The following is a 22,830-nucleotide window of genomic DNA, read 5'->3' as shown; positions in this document are numbered from 1 at the left end:
TGAATCCAGAATCAATAGTCGTTGGGTATGCAGGACTCACATGTGACGAGCGCTCATTTTCAAAATTCTCTAATACCTTTATTTTAGCATCAGAGGCGGCAATAGCAGTTTGCAGATCTAGCTGCTCTCTTTTTGCTTTCAACTCAGTTTCCTGTCGTTCAAGCTCTTGTTTTTGTTTGAGAGCAGTTGCTTGTGCAAGCAATGTGGCTCTCTCCATTTCAGCTTTGAGGCGTACTGAGGAAGCAGTGGACACTTGGCTCCCAACGGCTGACCTGCGCCTCCTGCTTTTACTGCTTAATGCAGCGGACATCACAGAAACACTGTCGGAAGGCTGGATGTCTGCATCACACTGTCTAGCTTGTTCTGTGCGCTCCTCAGCTGCTTTAACCCACGTTTCCACATGTTGCATAAATCCACGAATACGACTAGCATTAGGTTCATACCAAGAACTTTGGTCCTTTTCAAATTCTTCCTCATGCATTAATACTCTCAAACTATCATTTATCTTACACAGTTCTCCAAATGAATCTTGGTAGTCTAAACGCAATTTCTGCTTAACAGCATTCACGTTAGCATCATCTTCCATTAGCCGTTCGAGCTGATTAGCTTGGCTAGTTAGGTGGCCTAGCTTAGCCTTTCTAGACTGGGTCAACCTGTGCAGCTTTTCCTCGACAGCCTTTTCTGTCATTTTTGGTTCTCTTTTTCCACACACTAGTTCTTCATCACTCTCGTGCATTATGACAAATTTCCACAGTAGCAAAGCTTGTTTTCACTGCTTACCGTGATTCTTCCTCCAAGTAGGCTATTGCCTTCAATCCACAGTGCACGGCGTTGCTAAACATGATCCTTTTCAGTATTCCTTTTCCCAAAAAAGGAGCAAGAAGGTTTTCTGACTAAATGTAGGGTAATTTCCAATAAACCAAGTTCAAAAAAGGGGAGTCTATGGCTGACGCGTGTTCCTGGTTTCCAAAAGAAATGCTTCCAGTTGCATTATGGTTTGAAGACTGTTTTATTTATTACAAACTGAGGATGTAACAATGAACTCCTTCCAAAAAAAAAGGCATGAAAATTCCAAAAAATAGCAGTTATCCAATACTAGCTGTGTACACGGTCAGAAAACCGTGAGACTCCTAACCTCTCTGTCCATGCTCCTCCCCTTCCCTCTCACACAGGGTTTCATGCTACTACTGCACTTATGTAATGAATCTATGAATAATAAAACAAACATGAACTCAATCGTAAATAAAATATAAAGCAGACGTCTGGCGCTTACACCAATGGATACCAATTGTTCCTTAAATTTCCAAAATCACGCACACAAACAAAAAAGAACGGTTAAGGAAATTGGGTCTCTGTTTGTTGTATAACCTGAATCAAAATACTGTGTTTGGATTGCCCAATGAGGCGCTCCATAAGAACTCACAGGGTGCATGTTTCACCACCAATATCCCTTCCATGGGCCTGGTACACTCTCCAGTAATAGAATATAATGCATTTAAAAACCCCTATGCCTTATGAAATTGTGTTATTTGCACACGAACGGATTCTATTTCTTTCAAATCTTATATGGCAAGTGACGCTCAGTCTCCCAGCAGATCAATGAAACTAGCCAATGAAGACTATAACGATAAGCAGAATACATTTCATTATTCTGTTAGTGTGCTTTTATTTGTCTGGTGACTGTATCAACAAGGTATTTGCTGTTCAGCTCTGTTCATGCCAACAAATACATAACAATGATTAAAAAGGGGGTAAGAGCAGAGGCTCAATTGGCTCTTAAAAGAATAAAAGGTTGTATCAATTTCCCAAAAAATACATCAAGTCCAATGGGCAGGCACAGCTCACACTTAAAGAAGTTTCAGGTTCATATAATAAGGGATATGTTTTTCCATGTCATGTCTCATTTGCTTGTTCAACAATCAAAATCAACCCAACTGGGCTAAATAATTGAGTCCAGCCCTGAGTGTGTATGAGAGAGAGAGGAGGGGAGAGAGAATTGATTTATACACTGAGCCATCCATAATCATTCAAAAGTGACTGGAACAGAAGACAAGGATTAAAATGCACCCTTCAAAAGTATTACTCCACACATTAACGTGTCTGTGGCCTAACAATAAATGCAACATAACAAGGACTGCATAATGAGACGAACGCTCGTGTTTTTGCCTGAAGCGTTTCTTTGATGAGAGATAGCCTTTATTTGTCAGTTGCAGGTCTTTTGCCCACAACCGGGTTAAAGTTATTGCTTGGTTGTTAGTTCAAAGTCATACCAGTAAATTCTTCATGTAGACAGGACAGAAAAGGTGAACTTTACCCTTGTTATAACTTGACTTTCCTCTGCCATTGCCTTTATAGCTGCAGATTGGAGGACTGGAACAAACCGAAGCTTAGGTCCTGACTGTTCTGCCTCTCACATCCATAAAACTAGGAAAAGAAATTAAGGATGATAAATTGGACAAATCCTTCAGAGGCAGAGCTCTCAGGCCATGTCAGACACTGGCGTCTAATGATAAGCTCTTAACCCTGAACCTCATGGGAATAAGCAGTTGGAATCATTAGTGAAATGGTGTATGAATAAAAGCTGGAAAGCATGCTTTACTCTTATGGAAAATCTACCTGCTTATCAGGTGAGGTATTATTTTCCAGAGTTTGTTGATAACCAACTTTGTATCTGGTCAAAAGACATCCAGGAGTCAATATGTAAGCCAACGATTGTTAGTACCGGTATGCTGAGTTTGTTAATATAGCAGTATCCAGCTGAACCAACCTCTTAACATCCACTAGGCTGCAGCTGAACCACTTAGGGTTAGGCTGCTTTTTTAGTCACATGCTAAGCAAGAATAAATATTGGAGCCCAAGATGGGTGTACCAACATTCCTGGCAGAAACCTGTCATCAATATATAAGGTGATGGCTTGTAAGGTCTTATAACAACGTGTTGCATCATGGAAAAAATACCCCACCCAAGATCATCAGATCCAGGTCACATACACATGGTGCAGCTTGTAATGAACTTATAAGATTGCTAAACTGACCGACGCTGTATCTTAAGTTGTCTGGAGGTACAAATGCTTGAAAACTGGGAACCTGTTGGCTACCAACCATCCCTCGAGAATGAATTAGGCTTTTAATGCTTGCATTACTTTGGTGTGGTACTGCCAATTTAGTCTAGTAGCTTCTGGTTGTTGTGTAGTAAGATGGAACTGCTTGGTTAGTTTCCGAAACTAGAAGATGTTACCTTTCCGATTAAGTGAATGCATGTTGGGCTTATAATTCTTTTGTTTCCATTTCTGAATGCTTTATGGACATTCAGGAATGGGCATTGGATGTGATTAGATGTGAACCTAACTCTAGATCAGTCCTGAGCAACTGAGTGGATGCTAAAGATGATCTAAAACTGGGTGATGGGTACTTATGGCCATGTAAACCCTTTGAATTCATTGAAATTAAGTTAGGTCAAAGGCTCTCCAAATTCAAGTATAAAAGAGTGGGGATTGACAGCTAAAACCACAGTGTGTAGGCTGCATTATAAGTTGCTTGAGGGCATGAATGCTTGCAAGTTATGAAATCCAGAAGAACGTGCAACTTTCCCCACAAAAATCCCCTCAAAGTACCAGTTTTACACCTGGTCCAGTGTTCCCGTTCTCCAGTAACAAAATATAGTATTGTATGAAATTGTGTTAAGATAAACATATTTTTGAGCATCTGAAGGAAGCACCCACATTGTATGGAATACAGTGAAAAGGAAGTTGCATTCAAATGCATCATCGTCAGTTCAGAGATATTATTCTGTAATTGTTCACAATGACGCGATCGCCCTATCTGAACACAGGTGTAATTGCTGCGGCACCTAAAAGCAGTTCATTAATGGCCCAATTCAAAGACTCGTCTGGTATGTGGGAGAACAAACATCAGGAAGCCTGTTACTGTGAAACTTGTGCCTTTGCTAATGCCATCACATGGGCCGGTGAATACTAATGAGCACTTTGTCACGCTATGTTGGAGCTTTAACATCCAGATGCTTTAATCATTTATTCGCTGCCTCTGATGAAAAAAAGCAAAATGTGCATAAATGGATCAGCGCATATTGCCAAAGAGCACACTGAACTGTTAACTTTCCTCATTAAAGTCTTCACAGTCGGTTTTGAGGTGTTGCTTGTACACACACATTCGTAACGTGTCTGTTTTTATAAAGGTTAATAAGCACATTAAATAGGGGGCACACATTTGGAATATTGTGTAACATGAATAAATATTCTGCGAGCAACGACTGGATAATGTGTGGATAATGTGTTGGGAGTGATTGAGCGAATGTGGGAAAATATCATGGAAAATATTAGCAAATCGGAAAATGTTACAGGTAGTTGGAATACAAGAGATATTGTAACAATATAATGCATTCTGAGCTTGTGATGACAAATCTTCCAGAACAACATGAAATCTCAACCCGTACTTTCTCATTTACTCATTCGGACACACACACATATACACACCGGTGCGTGGTGAGGATTGTTTCACTAATGAGTTGGTTTGGCTGCAGTTGAGTTATGGGCATGAGCGCATGGTGGGACCTCACCCCAGCCTGGGAGAGTGTACTGAGTGCACCTAACTGCACACGCTGATTTATCAGCCTGCAGCCATTGGCCGATGAAGGACACACGACACGGCTGTCACGAGCTCTTCACAAGCAGTTTGCACGAAGTACTTGCTTCCTGTACTTTGAGTTAAGCTGCAGTTTAAAGAAAACAAAAAAACCCTCAGCTTTTGAGTGACACTGTACTGAGACCCTCTGTTAACTCAGCTTGAGAACATATACATTTTCTATGCTTTTTGGAGCTTATACAGTAGAGTTCCCAACTCAGTCTATCTTCTTCCTGTCTTGAGGCATCTTTGGATAAGGACTCAGTCATTCAGGCTGGTCAGCAACCATCTGGCAACCACTGGTGACAAAAGAAAAATATTTATTCCCCGACTGGTGGCTGGAGGTTGCTGGCTGTATGCGTGAAATCGATTGCTAAAACCCAAGTCACGCAGGCATAGAGACCAATAAGCAACCATTGCTCACTAGGGAAGTGTGCTTTCTGCAACTTGTTGGTCAGTGTTTACTGGATGTTGCTTGATAATGCAGCGTTGCTGCACCAAAGACGCTTGAAAATTGTCGCATTCACCTGTAGAAGCACTGGTAAACTGCAGGCCGAATAGTAGTGAAAAAGAAAAGTGCAACACAAACCGTAAATTTTTAAATGTGTTTGTCACCGTGTTAAGGCCCAACTTTTACTTTAAAGGCAAATGTTGATCAGTTTGTGTCACACAAGTTTAACTGTCAGCGAAAGAGAGTAAAGCCACGTGTCTGAGGAGCGTGAGGACAAGTCAGCGTCTTCCACGCAAACTTTAAAGTTCTGCAGCAATCTGCTAGATTTGCCACCCCTTTCACCCATCAACAACTTGCCAACTGGTTGGGCAATAAATGTGTTTCAGGGGTTCTTTGGTTTCTAAGTCTGAGAGCTAAGATGCACTTTTGAGCCTTGCAGATGGCTAAAGTGAAATCCAAACATCCTGGTTCTGGAAAAACTCATCCAAGAAACAGCTCTATCAGCTGTAAGATTGGAGAAACCTGCAGTCAGCTGAGACTGAAGAAGTCACTTGGATGAGTGATGAAACGTTTCTCCCACTGAATACGCTACGTCCAGATCAACAGAATCAACCTTTGGAGACTCATCCAAGAAAGTGCCGACATCCAGTAGCTAAACCTAACGTCTTGAAACTGACCTTATTTGTTAAGTTTATTTGTTATAGTTCAAATTTTTGTGTAATTTTTAAATGCAATGTTAGTATTCATGTTTTTACTCATCTTTAAACAGTACATTTGTCTTTATTTTTAATATATATATCATGATTCAGTGTGATAAGCTCTTGTCATATCAGTAACTTTGTCAGTCTATGTATTTGTCAGCAATTTATTCTATAATTATGTATATATGTAATCATAAGATCATCATTGAGTGTTGAATTGTTGAATTGAGTTTTAGAGAACACATGTATGAAGTCTGTCTGTATACAGATGTCTACAAACAACAGTCTTCTTGTAAGACAACATGGTAGAGTCATATAATTTTACATTTATATTTAAAAAAAAACTGCATGCAGAATTTCTAAAAATATTGCAGACTTTCTCATCAGCTTATTTACAAAAAATGAATTGGGGGCTTTTACACTCTAGATTCCTATACTATTCAGAAAGTTGTTATTAGTTCAGAGTTCCTTAGATGTTCACATTTTCAAGACTCGGGAGTCTTAACAATAGTCACATTAAACCTTCAGTGGATGTCAAAAACTTAAACCACATTACTATCGTACTCCAGTAGAGCTACGTTTCTCAAACCACATGTCAGGTTCAAATGTTTGCATTTCAGTTGAAATTGAGGCCCGATGCTCTATTTGTCCTCTTTCAGTGTCTCCATGTCGGTAGATAAATGTTCGTCAGGAGACACAAACTGAACAAGAACAAGAAGAGCAGACAGGGTAAGGCTGGCGAGTCAGTAAATTACCTGCAGCTGCTCTGCTTAGTTGGGGGGGTATAAATCTGTAACCACATCAGAAATTATCCATAAAATTTACAGCTTAGGAAAACCATGTGTGTGGCTCTTTAACACTCCTTAACCTACAGAGCGGCCTTTGACGCTGCCTCGGAAAAGACTCTGTGGCCAGTAGGAACATTAACTCCCACTCCACAGTGACGTATGGTGTATACATTTTAGCTGGAAGGGAAAAAAAAGAGAGGTCGTGTTACCATATGAGTGCAAACTCACATATGCTCCAAAGCAGGTCAATAAACTGATGGAAAAAGCAAATCTCTAAGCAGCCAATCAATCAATTTAATGAGTCTGTGGGACTTAAAGGGAATTCTGAGGACTGGCCAGAATATGGCCCCACTAAAAAATAAATAAATAAATAAATAAAAACACAAATATAGAAATGTGTGAATAAGCCAGAGGTTGTAAAATAGGGAGAAGAATTAACTCTCTCACCAGGACTGGAACCGTTCACACATCTGAGATCAATTAATCTGTCTGACCAGTCATTTCGTCCTCAATGGACTATACTTCTGAGTTACTCTACACAGCTAGGAACTGAGTAATACGAAGTCTCTTAAATGAAAGCTGGTACCCAGTAACCATGTCTCTGATACTGATTTAAAAAATACAATCAGACAATATGACATTAACTAGAGCAGGTTATCTACTAATCGGAGGTTGGTTTGATCTCTGGCTGCTCCTGTCTGCATGGCAAAGTATCCAAGGGCCTTTGCTCTTAGCGCTTAGGCACAGAAAGCATAAAAGCATGAAAAACACGGCCAGCACCAGACGATGGACCTTCTCAGTTAGGCCCCGGCATCTTTACAGTTGCAGGCTCTAAATAAATAAACACATGGAAGCATCATGTTAATGGAATTTGATATGCATGACTCTTTTACTCAATTTAAACAGAAATGCAACAAATTCACTCTAATGATAAATGCAATTTATTATTAAAAAATAAAACAGGCCATTTATGATTTCAAGATTTTGGTTTGTTTTACCAAACTTTATAACTCAGCGTGGCGTGCATCATATTTTAATCGTAGCCCTTCACTTATTTATTCATCAGTCGGATCTGTTGAGAGCTTGAAAATGAACAAAAAGTGGAAGAAAAGAGAGAGAGAAAATGATACTGAGTTTTGGATGTAGCTGAATCAGGTGAAGTAAAAGATAACACAAGTCTGTGGGTCTCAGAGTTGGGCACAGGTGATAAATATAAAGAACAGGGTGAATTAATGTTTTTCTTCTTAGAAAAATAATCAAAGAACAGTTATTATCATTGACAAACCACTGCAGTAAATTCAAGATACAGTCAGTTAAATGAACTGGTTATTTTCTTGAATACTCAAACCACAGTATACAACACGCCTACATCGTTTTTAAAACATTTTTACAAATCCACACAAACATCTTCAGGTATATTTATCTTTTGTGGAACATCAAAATGATGTATTTTTTTTAAAAAGCCCTCGCTTCATGTGTAGCTTTGCTCTTTTTCAGACACAACACACAGAAAGGCCTCAGTCTGGATTTGAAGTCAAGTCCTTACTGCTATGAGGCAACTGTGCTAACCACCACACCACCGTGCTAGACAAGCAGATGACTTGTGACGCACATACGTGACTCATGCTTTCAAAAATTTTTCACTTTAGCACAACAGAGAAAAGGATTTAGTTGTGTAAACACATAATCTTGTGCAGATTCAGCAGCTCAATCATGACGTTGGAGTTTTCAAACTATTTCAGTTTGACATATCACATGTTTAGATCGATAAATAGCATCACTCATGACTGTGTTTACAATAAAGGAGTAAAGAAACTTGGTAACATAAATACAAATAAGTATGCTGATAAGTACAGCAGTCAGTACGAGTTCTCCTATAGGGGGTCGTGTGACGTAAATGCATGGGAGAGTTGCATATCGCTGGTTGATCTGTCCGCAGTATGAGACCAGTGAAAGCATTAAATGGCGTCAGTGGACGGGAGGAGGTAATAAAGCTGTTTATTGTCACAGGTGGGGTAGAGTGTGCGATGCTGTTGAGGCTGTAGGCCCAGCTGGAGGAACCAGCAGTGTTAAGAATGAAGCCGGGCCGTGCCTGAGGGCCCTCTCCATGATCAACTGGATATGTGACTGTAGCACTGAGACTGTTATTCATGACTTATTTATTGTAAACATAAATGTTTGAATTTCCAGCTGCTACATAAAAACGGTATCAATGACAAACTCCTACTTAAACATTACCATGTGGACATAAACCTTGAAACTAAATGATTTTAGTGGTTGCCAGGTAGAAAAAAAATCTACATCCAGCTAATGAAACTTTGTTATAAATTGAATATGTTGGGGAAATTCTCTTCTCACACAGATCAGTGTTTCATTTTTTTTTCAGACAGAGAAAAATTGAGATTTTTAAAAACTGATTTATTTGGAATTGTAATTCTCATATTTGCTGACTGTGGAGAGTCGAAGTTCTCTTAATATTGTCATCAGTGTTGGGGAGTAATGGAATACCAGTGTTATGTATTTAAAATACAAAATATGTGTAACTGTATTCCGTTACAGTTACCGTTTAAAAGGGTGATATTCAGAATACAGTTACTTTGTTGAAATAAATGGATTCTATTCTATTCTGTAATGTAACGGAATACGTTACAGAATACATTTTGGGACATGTATTCTGTAATCTGTAGTGGAATACATTTTAATAGTAACCTTCCCAACACTGATTGTCATATGCAGGTTATCATGAAACGCTACATTCACTGAACGTTGGGTGACTGACCGTGGCTCTGAGCCTTCTCCTAAAAACTGCTCATACAGACAAGATGAGTGAGTGCGTTGTGTCAATGACAACCAGAAGCCAAAGACAATAAATCAACCAAATGTGGCCATTTGTCTTTGGGAGATTTACAGATTGGAATGGGAAGGTTGGAAAAGCTCTTTATGCTTTTTCATATCTTTCAAAGGCCTGTTTCAGATGTATGCCCCGCCCCCTACACACAGAGTGGAGCAGGCAGTAACAGAGAAAAACTTTTACCAAACTATGAGAACCTCTTATCCAAACTACCTTAAACATAGCATCGCCCTTTTTAGGGTGAGATGAAGGTGTAATTGGGAGAGCCGAAGAACAGATAGATGGATGCACGGATTTATCAGATTATTAGGTTGATTAGTTACAAGGTGTTCAACTATCTACTCGTCAGTATAAAACTGTTCATGTCCCGGATGTAGGTTAATGCACTGTGGCTGCAAATGACACATGGCGTCACTTTTTGGTGCAGCAGAGCGGAGCCTCAAAGCGGAAAGAGAAAGTCCAAGAATCAGAGTTCAAGAGTGACAGAAAGGGGAAACAGTTTGTCTATACTGTGGTGTACTGTACCGGGCTGGTTTGGCAGGCAGCTGTCTTGTGACCCTCTCTGTTCACCACTTGCCCCAGGGTCAGGCCCCAGATGGATCTTACCACACTACCGCACACTGGCAAGGGACTCAGTGCAGCGCTGCAGCGGTTTCTCAGTTTTTCATCCACTGGCTGCTACGCGCTGTCTTTTTTCTTTCCTACAGCTGAGCATCTCGATGCAGATCAGTTATCCAGAGCCTATAAATCTCCAGACCTTTCAGCAAAGCCTTTATTGCTGTTCCCCTGTGAGTTGTGCATTCACACAGATGCAGCTTTTCAACGTTTCCTCATCCTTTTTTCACTCAAATGACTCAACACCCACTTCAGCGCTTCCAGAAGAGGAAAATATATTTCCTTTATTTCTGTTTTATGTTGACCGAGGCTCTCGAGTGTCTGGGTTCACAGGGTTTCTTTTGCTTGTTATCCAGCTGCCTAATGCTGAGAGTCCCACAGCACCTCTCATCTTACTGTGCTTCAATGCTTCACTGTGCAATCCTTAATCCTGTCTTTGAAGTTGCCCCTGCTTGTTGCATTATCCAAAACAAATAACCATTATCTGTTTCCTACCCTCGTTCTTTCAATTTGTCATCACTGCGGCCATCTGAGAGAAGGAACGATCAGTAATAGCAGACTTTATTTGCAGTTTCAGAATCTGATAATGAAAGGCCTGCGAGAGAGAACCGAGCACAGAACGTATCTTCGGTTGACAACCAAAAAAAGGTATACATCCCGAAGATGCTGACTAGACCAAAAAGCCAGTGGAAACCATGGAAAAACCCAAATGGCTGGAAACACTTACAAGTCTCTTCCACTGTTTCAATCTACAAATAAACTCCAGAGAATTTTCCAAAGCTGTGCAGAATTGAAGGCCTGACCTTTAATTTGTCTTTCTCATGCTATGTAGACTTGAGTTTAGGATGTGCGACTGCTGTGTTTTAACTAAAGGACCGACGATCGATGTCTACGGACAGTGACAGCATAAGAGAAAAAGTTCATAATGTCATCTGCATAGTATTAGGGATGATGTAGTAGCATGAAACTAGATGGACCGGTACTTGTATAGCACTTTTCAATACAATCACATCCATGCAAGCATGCTCTTCTATACCTTGTCTAACATTTGCACATACGTACTCACACTCTGACAAATACATTGGAAACAAGGGGTTCTGTAGTTTGCCCACATGAACATGCAAACTGGTGTAAACCTGGATTGAACCTCTAAACTTCTGACTAGCAGACAACCAGTTGCACTTCTTATCTTTTTCATAGTAAATTAGTTGACTTGAAAAAAACAACAACACAGAGAGTGCCACCTCATAAATCATAAGAGGAATGCTATTGGGCTGATTCAAAACCAGTTAAAATAGTCTCTACACCAGTATCATTGATGTACTACTGGCAATTGACTGAGAAGCTTCCTTTAATCACCCAAGTAAAGCTTCAACAGTAGCTTCAGAAGCACTGTGAGATGAGCATATTTACCTCAGTTGGTGATTATGCAACTGTTTTAACAAGGCCGAGTGGATGAGTAGCATCCTCTTACACATTCCACTTAGCACGAACAATTTCTCATATTGCTCTCTCAGAACCAAGTGAACCCTTGGAGACAAATACTTCTACTAAATCACTGTAGTAAAACAAATATTTTCTGAAGTTTATTTTCAAATTTTGGGAAGGTTTTCAGCCCCGAGTACCTCTCGCAAACTTGCTCCAGCTTACAGATTGCAAAACACTCAGATGGGACTTTGTCCTCCACGTGCCATCAGGTAAGACATTCCAGGAAGGGGTTTAATGTACAATGAGAGTCTAGAGCAGAGACACCAACACAACCTTTGTGAGGAGCATTTCTGCTGCAATGTCTTTTTTTTTTTTTAGAGCTAGTTAAATAGTAAAATATGAGGAAAAACATCTGGGGGGGAAACCAAGATCGGAACGCCTCATATAAGCCTCAGTGGTCGCTCTTCTTCTGGACTTGAGTGCATCAAAAAAGTAAGTGACTTTAGCACAAAGCAATAAGGATGTGCATTTGTGGTCTGTGTTGATTTGCGAGCATAAGTTTGTCAGTGAGCTTCAATTCTCATTAAATGTTCTAAACAAGGTTGTTTTCCTGACTCTGAACTCTTCGCCTGTGTTAAAGGCTATTTTTACCGCAGAACAGAGGTTGAAGAAAAACAGAGCCAAGACTTTCTTGATGGAGATTGTGGTTGAATTAGGCTAAATAAGCAAGCTGTAGTCATATCATTGAATTTCGACCTCATGCTAAGATCTGAACAATCGCCCCGCAGAATGCTGTCAATCTGATTGGAAACTTTGGACCTGATATTCAAACCCAACTTGTGAGCCCAAGACCGCAAGACAACTCTTGAAGTCGATGATATTTTTAGTGCAGTTGGAATGAGATTGTTTCAACAAAGATATTTCCAAGAGATTCTGAGAGGTTGAATCATTTTGTCCGTTACAGAAAAAAGAGAGTTTGGCAAGTTAAAGACTGGATGTTAAATCAACGATCAGATTTCTTGAACTTGAAAAGTAATGACATAGTTGTGCAAGAAAGGGAACGGATATGTTACAAAAGAAACAAAACCAAGTTAGCAATGAAGACAGGAAGGTACAGTGGTAGCTCCAAACAAGGCCCCTTCAGACATTAGCATACTAGCTGGGTGAACACAGACATGCTTTTATTGAGGTACCTAAGAGGCTGTTTACACAGCTTGTATAATGGCCAGTAAACAAATAGATTAAGGCAAGTGTTTTTTGTCTGTTTCAGACACCTTAATTTTATAGATCCAAACTCTAAACATGGCACCATAAAACAAAGTTTTATAAAGTATTTAATCTGTGATTAAAACCCCCATAGGCTTATAGAGATTGTAATCTTTTAACATCGTGTGAATTGAGCCTGTTTGATTAACGTCTACATATTCTGTGATGAAATGGACAGAAATGGGGATCACAGTGTTTAAGCCTGGATTGCTGTGGATCCAGTGGGCACCATAAACCATGCTGTTCCACTCTTCCATTTAGTTTTTGGTGCAGGAAAGTAATAATTTGTGGTGATACATGTGAAAAAGTGGTGATCCTAAAGGGATTGCGTTCAACTGAAAGTTGTAAAAGTTGAAAAGTGGCATTTACTTAATTTGCTTCATGCAGTCGTGTCGGTATCTCATTTTGAGCATCGATTATTTCAGATTTACAAAGATGCTGTTGATAGATCTTTATCTCTTCTGCATACAGGTTTATTTCCACAGGTTCAAGAACCAAACACTGTTTAATGTTACGTAGATAAAATTAGGACCACAGATATGGGAAGAAAACACGATGGACTGAATCTGCAGACAGTATCCATGAATCTTTGGTGAATTTCATGGGATAGCACCTCCCAAAACCACAGATGACAGTGGTTCCAACTTTGGGCCCAGCACTTTTGTGGTGTGCAGTTGCCAGGTTATTTGCACCAGCGCCAGTTGTTATGCAATATTAAGCGCAGAAACATTTCTAGAATAGGCTCAGTGAAAAGCAGTCTCCGCTTTGTGGGAAAAAATATGTAAGGTAGCATTATATCTACACAGGTTAACAAAAAAGTTGATTTAAAAATGCTGATTTTGGTTTTCAAACTCTATAAACTCACATCAGCACATGGACATGCAAAGTCTTTAGGAAAGGGGATCTGATTTTGTTACTGGAAGCTTTCTGGTTTCCATTTGTGGTCAAAGAAATGTTGACCAGTCACGACTGCCTTTGCTTTGGCTGCATGCAGGCAAACAGTTCTTGGCACTAGCTAGATGGCTCTTCCTGTATGTGTTGAACTTGTATGTTTGTCCACGTTAGCTCTAGGAGGTTGGGTTTCTCCCCTAACATCAAAAGCAACACAACAGTTTTGCCAAAGAAATTTGAAATTTTTTCTCATTTAAATGTCAACAGAACAAAATTTCTGAAACACATTTCTTTTTGTAACGTACGACAAAGTCTGCCCCCTAAAAAAGTGGACAGTATATCCTCGGTTTTAACATAAACCTCATTGTTACAGCCAGAATAATAAAAGGCCCCCCTTAAACTTATTTTTAGTTTAAGTCACCTTGTTCTCCCTGAGTTATTGGTTATGTCATTAGTCCACTAACATAAACTAATGTAAGTCTATTGACCGCAACCAGCCAATCAACCTGATGATGCCACAATCTGTACTGGCACAAGACATGTTTTTAAAATGTAACTTTAAGCACGTAATTCTTGAATCCAGCTACACAGACAGAGCCCCATCTATGTTAGTGTTTGAGATCATAGCTCAATGGTGTAAATTAGCCTTTATACAGGAAGTGCTTCATGTCCACAAAGCTGGAGGGCAAATGGCACAGTCAGTAAGTCTTAAGTTGTCAGTTGATACCTGAAGCTTACTGAAGCTTTTAAGATTTAAACAGAATTGTTGGATTTTAAAGAGTTAATGAAAGAGACAGGGTCAGCAGACAGTTTAATATAGTATACAGGTATATGAGTGCTAAACGAAGCTTTTAATAGTAGTAAGTAAACTAATGGTTAACTAGAGGCTATCACCTCCTGTCTTCAAAGTGACTTTGATGCATCAAATTGAAATGCAATGAAATGGAATCGGTCTGTTATCAGTCTGTGAGTGAATGGGGTCAAGTTGGCGATTACATGCAATTTGTGATAACACTGCAATTAACTGTGACAAATAACTTGTCTGTTGTCATGTACATACGCAAACAGAAGTTCACGCCTAGAAGTCCAGAAGGAAAAATTTAGAGATTTGAAAAAGAAATTAAAAAAATTCCTCCACAAATTGTGACATAGTTGCTTCAGGTTGGAAATCCAACTGCAAAGCGACATAGGCTTTTGGCAATATTACTTTTATTCAGGAATACAACCAGATGAGTTAAGTTGAGTCAAGAGTCACGTCTCTATTGCAAAGAGACGCATCGCTGATGTGTTGTGCTAAGACTACATCAGATTGCCAACATATTACAAACAATTTGTATTTATACATTAGATGGGCAGCAAGCAACCATTGACTGATAAGGCAGATGTTTCACACCAGACTCCCTTTCTGACACTTCCCCAAAGGGAGTTATATTTCCACCTTGAACCAAACCAGTGATCTTTTACTTGTAAGGCAAATGTATAAACCACCGCACGACACAACAGAGCTAAATGTCACAGGGCTAAAAATCCCAGTCCAGGAAATAAAAGAAAGCTAATAATAATGATTGCTTTTAAAGTGACGTGCTGTGATTTAAAAATTGGGTTCTGTGCTGTTAATAAAACAGAAAAAAACACCCACCACACAGTGGCTCGTCAGAAGGTAAAGATGCTGAGGAACGATTGATGTTCAGGTACAGATGGCCCATTGCACTGTGTGCAGCATTATTACTGCAGTCATGCTGTCTTTGGTTCACGCTTGTTGTGTATTTGTGATGCATTTTTAATCACTGGGGAGGTTAAGTGAAGCTAACTTTGAACAAATTAACATTTTGATTGAGGCTACTGAAAATCTATGGCTCATCAGCTTCTTGGATAAAAGCTGGCAGTTTTCTTTTGTGACTGAAATAACTCTGAAAGTCAGCCCTGATACAGGTGTACAAAGTGTTCAAATCAGGGCCCTGCTTTCAGCACAGATTAGGCCCGCTTGCATTTGGGTGTAACAAAGTCCCAAATGGGGTCACAATTGGCTGTGATAACAACAAAATGATTTCTTCATTTGTTTAATATCGTTAAGACAAATATTAAAATGAAAGAGACGAGAAAGAGAACAGTGAGAGAAGAATCAATAGTGAAGATGGAAACCTACAAAGTTCGCCAAATGGTCCGTTGTGGTTGAGAGCCAGTATAAAGTAGCTGTTTCCCCTGGTGGTGCTGGGTTAGATTAGCGTCACATCACAGCCTCATGAGCCATGACATAAGAATGCTTATGAAACTCACACATGCAGCACATAACAGTTGCTTCTGATTGAAACAGGAGACACAGTGAAATTACTGGAACCTCACGGATCCCCGGCCAGTGTACTCAGCCCAAAATTCCCTCCTGACGATTTAGCGCTTTTTCTTTCTTTCTTTTTCTTTGGTCGGTATATGAGCATGTGTCTGTGTGTGACTATCTAAATGCAGAAACATTTTGAAATTTCAGCTGTTTTCTATACAGTTGAGTAATACGGGCTAAAGAAAATCTTCTGTAATCCAAAGAAGGCCCGGTCACACACGAACACAGCAACTGCTTCAGAGCTGCCCTCAGAGCAAGGCTAAGCAAAGCAGCGTGTCTTAATCGGCGTTTGTCTTCAAGCAAAACTGACTGCAGCTTAAAGTGACGCTGCAGTGACTCACCAACGTTTCCTTTGCACGCCTGACTTTAGAAGCCGAAAAAACTTCACACCCCGCGCATATTTTTTTTCTAAATGAGTAACGTGTGAGGAACTGCATCAGTAAAATCTTGTTTATATACCTTATAAATATTACATTGATTCAGCTTAGGGAATTAATGTTGTAGTGGAGGAACTCCTCAAGCTGTCTGGTGTTCATTTCATTTTTGCTCCGTTACCAAGGAAAACTGAGTAATTCCTTAATCTGCAAACAATTATAAGATCACATAGCAAAGCAATGGTCACTGAAAGAGCAACAAGAGAAAACAAAAAGAAAAACCAAAAACTTGAATTCATGGACTCATGAAGATTTTGACTATTTTTAAAAATAAATAATTAGGAAAATTAAATAAAAAGCTGTTCGATGTCTACTGGTTAAAACGTCAGCAGGAAGTTTTAAGTCTTTTTTCCAACTTGAGCCAATGCCACCAGCTTATCCAAAGCCCCAGCTGCCAATAAAGGAGGGAATACCATCCTCAGCCGTTCCAGATGTAAATGCGCTTCCTCTGGAAAAATGTGAAAACCTTTTCTGATGTTCTCCTTCACCGCTCGTGTTGACCACGTATGTAGTCAACCTTAAGGTGCAGAAAGCTAATGTCTTCAGTTCGGTTTGGTTCCCCTGATCATCGGTTGCACCTTTAATGTCGGCACGCTCGGGTACCCCGTGGTGGAGGCTTGGAAAACTTTCTCTGGTGCTTTTATCACTAAGCAGCTTTCCCCCAGATGAGTCAGTTTTTAAAAATCTTGTTTCCAGTTCTGTGATAAATCCATGGTGGTGGGTGGTGGCTTATCGTAAGCCTTTGAGCATGGACCATTACTGAAAAAACTTTTGAGATTTTTCAGGTTTTCATATTGCTTTAAAGAGTTAAATACTTGATTTTGCCAATGTTTATTTATGGTCTGCACTTCTGTACAAGTTGAATAAATTCTCCACCTGAGAAAAGGAGAGAGATTGCGTTCTCCGCTGAAGTCATGTAGCGAACATGAACGACAAGCACGTGTAATCAAGGTGAAATCGGAGCAGGATGTCCAGCGCGGCGGCTCCTGCTCTAACAGTCATTATCACTGAACTGCAGTGAACCAAACCTCAGCAGCTGTTAAACAGCTTCCTACTGCAACACTGTTTGTTTGCTTATTCTCCCTTTTAGAAGAAGATACACTCTGAATCATTTCATGCCAACTACACAGCCTCACAAATGCCGGTATACACACTACATGCATGCAATCTTTCACACACACACACACGCTGCACAGATGCTCAAGAGATACACACACGCAAACACAGACATGCACACAGAGGAAACAAATGTGGGATTGGGGCCACGGCCAGATTTACCATCAGGACTTCCTGAGTGGACACCCAGAGGCACATCCCATAAAAGGCAAAAAGAAAGTCCAAAAAATGAGGAGAAAGCAAACAGCTTTTCCTCTCGATGCACAGTTTAAATGCATATCACATAATAAATGTAGATTTTGCTAGTCGACACGTTTCAGAAGCACATGTTTTAGTCTAAATGGGAAATTCAAGATCAAGATAAATAAATCAGCATAAAACTGAAGCCTCACTTAAAATAAACATTAAATTATTCAGAAAATGATGTCTACCCCTTTTCACCTTTTCTCTGATGCAGTCTGTCTGTTTAAAGCTGCTACAAGAAAAGATTTTGGCTGATCTTTTATCATTTGAAAATCTCTTCCTTTTTTCTAGCACTTCTTTGGAAGCATCTCTGCTCAGAAAGCAGCCAGTGTCTGCATTTCACACCCTGAAATCTTTCTGGCCTCTTTAATTTTGTGCCTTGGCTTTGCAAGCGGACGTTTGATCAGAGCCCCGTGCACACTGTTCTCATGTATTTTTGTGGATCATTTTTATTGGGAACAAATTATTTCTTTTTCCTGGAAATGAGGTGATTTGTTATGGGTCTGCGTTTTGCTGAGACCCCTGTTAACCCACCAACTTCATGCACACGTAACATTAGCATGCACGCAGACACAAGGGAACACACACACACACACACACACTAAAATGTGTTCACTTTCAAAAAATGCAGTCAGGTTCATAAGCAGAAAAACTGGCAGACATACTCTTAGACACCCAGAGGAATTTAATGTGAGGACCCCCCACTGTGCCCCAACTAGAAAAATAAAAGCACTGAGTCATTTCATGTACTTTGCCTTCTGAGTCTGCAGATTTTGCTCAGGTGTCAAATAACTGGCATTAATGTGTTTTCCTGCAGCAGAAGCCAGTGAACATATAGTGCTGTCCCAGCAAAACAGTGGAGGGTTAAGTTCACAACCAAAATGAACCACAAAGTCCAGCAAAATGATGTTTTCTACCATGATAAACGACCTATACAAGCACATGTTCCTCTTCCACAGGATGCAGAAGACGTGGCACAAACTAACCGGCTTTTTGTGTGGAGATTTTCTTTCATTCACTTTTTACTGTTGTTTTGGTACAGTAAGGAAAAGATCATTCTTTTACAGGGTAAAACTCAGTTTTCTGGGTAAAATATTTTTAAAAGATTTGTTTTATCACGCCGTTTGAAAAACACAAAAAAACTGTTGATAAGTCTTGTCTCTGCAGGGGGAAGCCAACAACAAGCTTTCCTCACATGCATCATTGTGTTTTGATTCAGTCGACGCAGAAATGAAGGAGTATTCACAGATGGGTCGGCTGACGAAGCGTTTGTGCGTCAGAGTGAGAGAGGTCTGATAAAGGAGATTTGATCTTTTTCTGAATGGTTAAAAAATATGAAAATCAGTGAGTTTCCCCTACACTGAGACTAAAGGCTGCTATAACATCTTTTAACTAATTTTTTTACACGAAGGGTACTTCATACTTAGAGCTTATTTCCAGCTCCCTATTTTTCAATACTAGAGCAGCTTTGCATGATTCACAATTCAAAGTAATCCTCATATATCTTATTAGCAGGTAAATATCTGCCCTCGCTGACATCATACAGAGCCAAGAGTAGAAAAACCTATTCGGCTGTGTGATGGATGAATGTTGGAGCTCAGCTGTTTGGACAGTGACTTAAAGTTAGGGGTGTGGTGACAGGTGTGCTAACATAAGGTAGCTGATGGCTCTCAGGTGGGCCTCACTTCCACCAATTCCCAGAACTGGACCTCATGATTGTGTTTGCTGCTGTGCAGTACAGAAAGTTTCCACTTCTTCTATTTTTCCAATCTGTTTCTTAAGACTAATGAGCAGGTATCTGTGTCCGTGCATGACGTGTGACTCTAATAGATGCATCTAGCCAGGCAGTTAGTTCAGAACATGGCACCCCACTCTCTTAATAATAATGGATTGCATTTATATAGCGCTTTTCGGGGCCCTCAAAGCGCTCTTGTCCAAATATGGTCACTTGTGACTCCAAATGAAAACAACATGGCACCAGCAAAGATTCAAAATGAAGTCCAGGAACCAGTGAGTAGGAACGCTTTGGCTACGTCTACCTTTTGTTTGGAGCAGTGCGAAGCCTGAGCTTTTGGCTCATAGGGATTACGTACCCATGCGCTGACCTCACTATTTAAAACATTTAATATGAGCATCCACCGTCTGCACAGAACACGAGGCTAGCTGTAATGACAGGCATACTTAAAGGCACAAGTCAGTCTTTCAGCCATTTGTGGCATCTACTTGCCACTATTCATACTATAAACACTTAAGGGGGTTATTGACCTAACAGCAGGCTCTAATTTCCATAGTCCCAGATTTGTTTGTAGCTATATGAAAAGGATTGCATGTACAATCAAAGTAAGATTTATGAATGCTTTCTCCACCACCACACACAGGCTTGCAGGCAAAAGAATTCCCTGTTTGAAACCTGAGTCATGCTTTAGGTCCTGGAAGAAGACTGAAATAGCAGAGCAGTTATTAAGTAAGAGATTAGATGTTTGAGTTGAGCGCTGGGAATAAGGGAATTTACACTAGACCTTTCAAAAAGAGAGGTACAAGAAAGCACTGAGTTCACCAGTTGTTAACTCGTTGTTGTGAATGCAGGCGGATGAGCTAAACGTTGTTTTCTTTTTCGTGCACAGCCAAAGGCCGAAGAGAAGGACTGATTCACAGGCTGACACCAAATAAACCGATTCCTCGTCAACTAAGGAAAGTTGCGAGGAAACATCAAACCTCACAGGTAGAGGTCCCACGCCATCACTCAGACAGAGACTCCACCTGAAGCATAATAACGACATAAATGTATGACGAGTGGTGAAATCAAAAGGCTGAGAGCTTTTTGAGATTGTAAAGATGACGTGAAGAAAGTGACATGGCAACCAAGCCTCCAATAAAGCTCGTCCTTGGAAACATTTAAGTTAACATTCTGCTGGCTGTTGCAACATTTTTAGAATTATTACCGTTTCTGCTGGTGTTGTTACCAGCAGATGTTCATGCATGTGCTCCTTCACACTCTTACCTGTAACATTCTCAGTGTGACCGCTCCGGCCTTGTTATTATTCACTGTTTTTTGAGCCTCCTGTTCAAGTCCTATAATTCACAGCTAATCCCATAACACATCGGTTATGGGTTAGCGGCTACGTTTTTACTGTTCTGCATTTTCTCCGTTCACGCTTGCTGAATCAGTCTGATGAAATTTGTAACCAAAACCATTTCAGGATGCATAACAGAAATGTATTTACATATAGTCAAAAGAACACTGATGTGTTGCATTTATTTATGATGTATCTAACAGCACGGCTATAGTATAAACCTCCAGAACGGAGCAGGCATCGATGAGAACAGATATGACTTTGATTAAGTCAGACACAGAGTGCACTTGGGTTGCAAAGCAGCTTGCAGATGCATATCAAGGTTACTCAAGCACTAATCTTACCTGTATTTTTTTGTTTGTTTTTACAAATTTTTCTAAATTGTGTGTGTGAGTGTGTGAAACTAAAAAATATTGTCTTTAGACAGATATAAAATGTTAATGTTTAGTTATGTAGAAAGTACCATCTACAGCAGATGAACAATACCAAAAAATCAGGTTCTTCAAAAACCTGAGAGACCTGAATATCTGACCCTTAAATTGATCCATCTAATGTTCACTAAAGCCTCGTCAGAAATGCTCTCTAAACTGATTCAACAGGTCTGATGGAGCGATGAATCCAAATTTTTAATTTCTGTTTCAAGTCATCATCAACATGTATGGAGGAGAGAGGTCCAACAGCATTTGTGAAACACAGTGGAGGCTCTGTCATGGGCTGCATTTCAGTCAGTGGTGTTGGAGACGTCGTCAAAAACTAACGGAACAATGAGCAGAAAAGTACTGTGATTTTGTGATCCACCATGCAATATCATCTGGAAAGCATCTGATTATCAGAGACTTATTCTTTTAATATGCCAATAACTGAAACACTTTAGTGTTATTAAAGCAGTGTGGGATCATCTCGACAGAATGGAACAAAAGGAATAAGGTGTGGCTCAAGACTTTTGCACTCAGCTGTATGCATTGTATTAACTGATCTGGACATGCAAAACAGAAACATGTGCGAAGCCCAAGTTGTATCTACATGTACGCACTCCTGCCCTCCTTACTCTGCATAGACACACCTTCAAAATTACAAATGCTCACCTGCCTGTGTGACATCACAAGATGCTAAAGGGAGGTGTTAATCTTTGTTTTTTACAGTGGCGAGTGGGCTGGTTCATTCCAGCAGGTGGCTGCTCGGAGAACCTCTCAACCCAGGTACAGACAGTCCTGCACTCTGATCAGCATTTAACTTTACAGAAAGGTAAGAACTGATCTGTCAAGTCTTTATATTTTTACTGTTTTGCTAATCAGAAATGTCAGTGTCAGAATGTCAAACTGATCTGCAGGCCTGATGGAACTGACATTAAATATGGATTTAGAGACTTCAAAGAATAAAAGAAATAATTTTATTCTACTAGATAAAAATGGTAAAACGTCTTTGCCCATTTAGCTAATTCCCTACTGTATACTATATAAGCACTGGTGTTACCTATTGGTTGCCTGAGGCTCTTATAATTAGATGAATAACTTCTACTGCAAGAAGTACGCAGAACAATTGGTAATCTGAGCTTCAGTAGTACGAGCAGGAACACGACGCCTGGCTGTTTAAAAAAAACAAAGTACATGACGAGATGTGGTCAAGGTGATAAGTAATGCTTGTACTCGTGTTTCACAACGAAATCTGATTTTGCCTGGAGGGTTACTTTAAACATCACATGTGTTTTAAGCGATGCAGGAAATTAATTTCAAAAGTAAAGAGATGAGGTGAATGTAAGAGGTGGCACGGCTCATCACAGCAGCACTGACTGTTTTATAAATATGTGTCTATTGAACATTCAAACAAGCAAGAATGCAGACTGCAAAGGTCATGCTGGTTATGGAGAAAGATCGTGCAGTTGTAGCAAAATTTAAAAGTCACACAACACATTTAAGTGCTCACAGACATATTCAATCTGTCCTTGGCCCACGCTGTGGTACCGGCCTGCTTCAAATCCACCTCCATCGTCCCGATAC

The 22,830-nt window shown here is 40.0% G+C and overlaps 1 protein-coding gene across 1 annotated transcript in view; it reads left to right on the top strand.

Moving 5' to 3' along the window:
• Window positions 1–11,798: 11,798 nt before the first annotated feature.
• kcnj16a (potassium inwardly rectifying channel subfamily J member 16a) overlaps window positions 11,799–22,830 on the top strand; it is a 22,551-nt gene continuing 11,519 nt past the window's right edge. Inside the window, exons 1-2 of the mRNA XM_082542935.1 lie at window positions 11,799–11,966; window positions 21,976–22,078. The gene's annotated coding sequence lies outside the window, so the exon portion shown is untranslated. The remainder of the gene's footprint in view (window positions 11,967–21,975; window positions 22,079–22,830) is intronic.

This window comes from Aulonocara stuartgranti, assembly GCF_965226115.1.
Source record: "Aulonocara stuartgranti genome assembly, chromosome: 8".
Taxonomy (NCBI): Eukaryota; Metazoa; Chordata; class Actinopteri; order Cichliformes; family Cichlidae; genus Aulonocara; species Aulonocara stuartgranti.
Note: the sequence above shows the minus strand (reverse complement) of the source record. Positions and strands in the feature narration are given on the sequence as shown.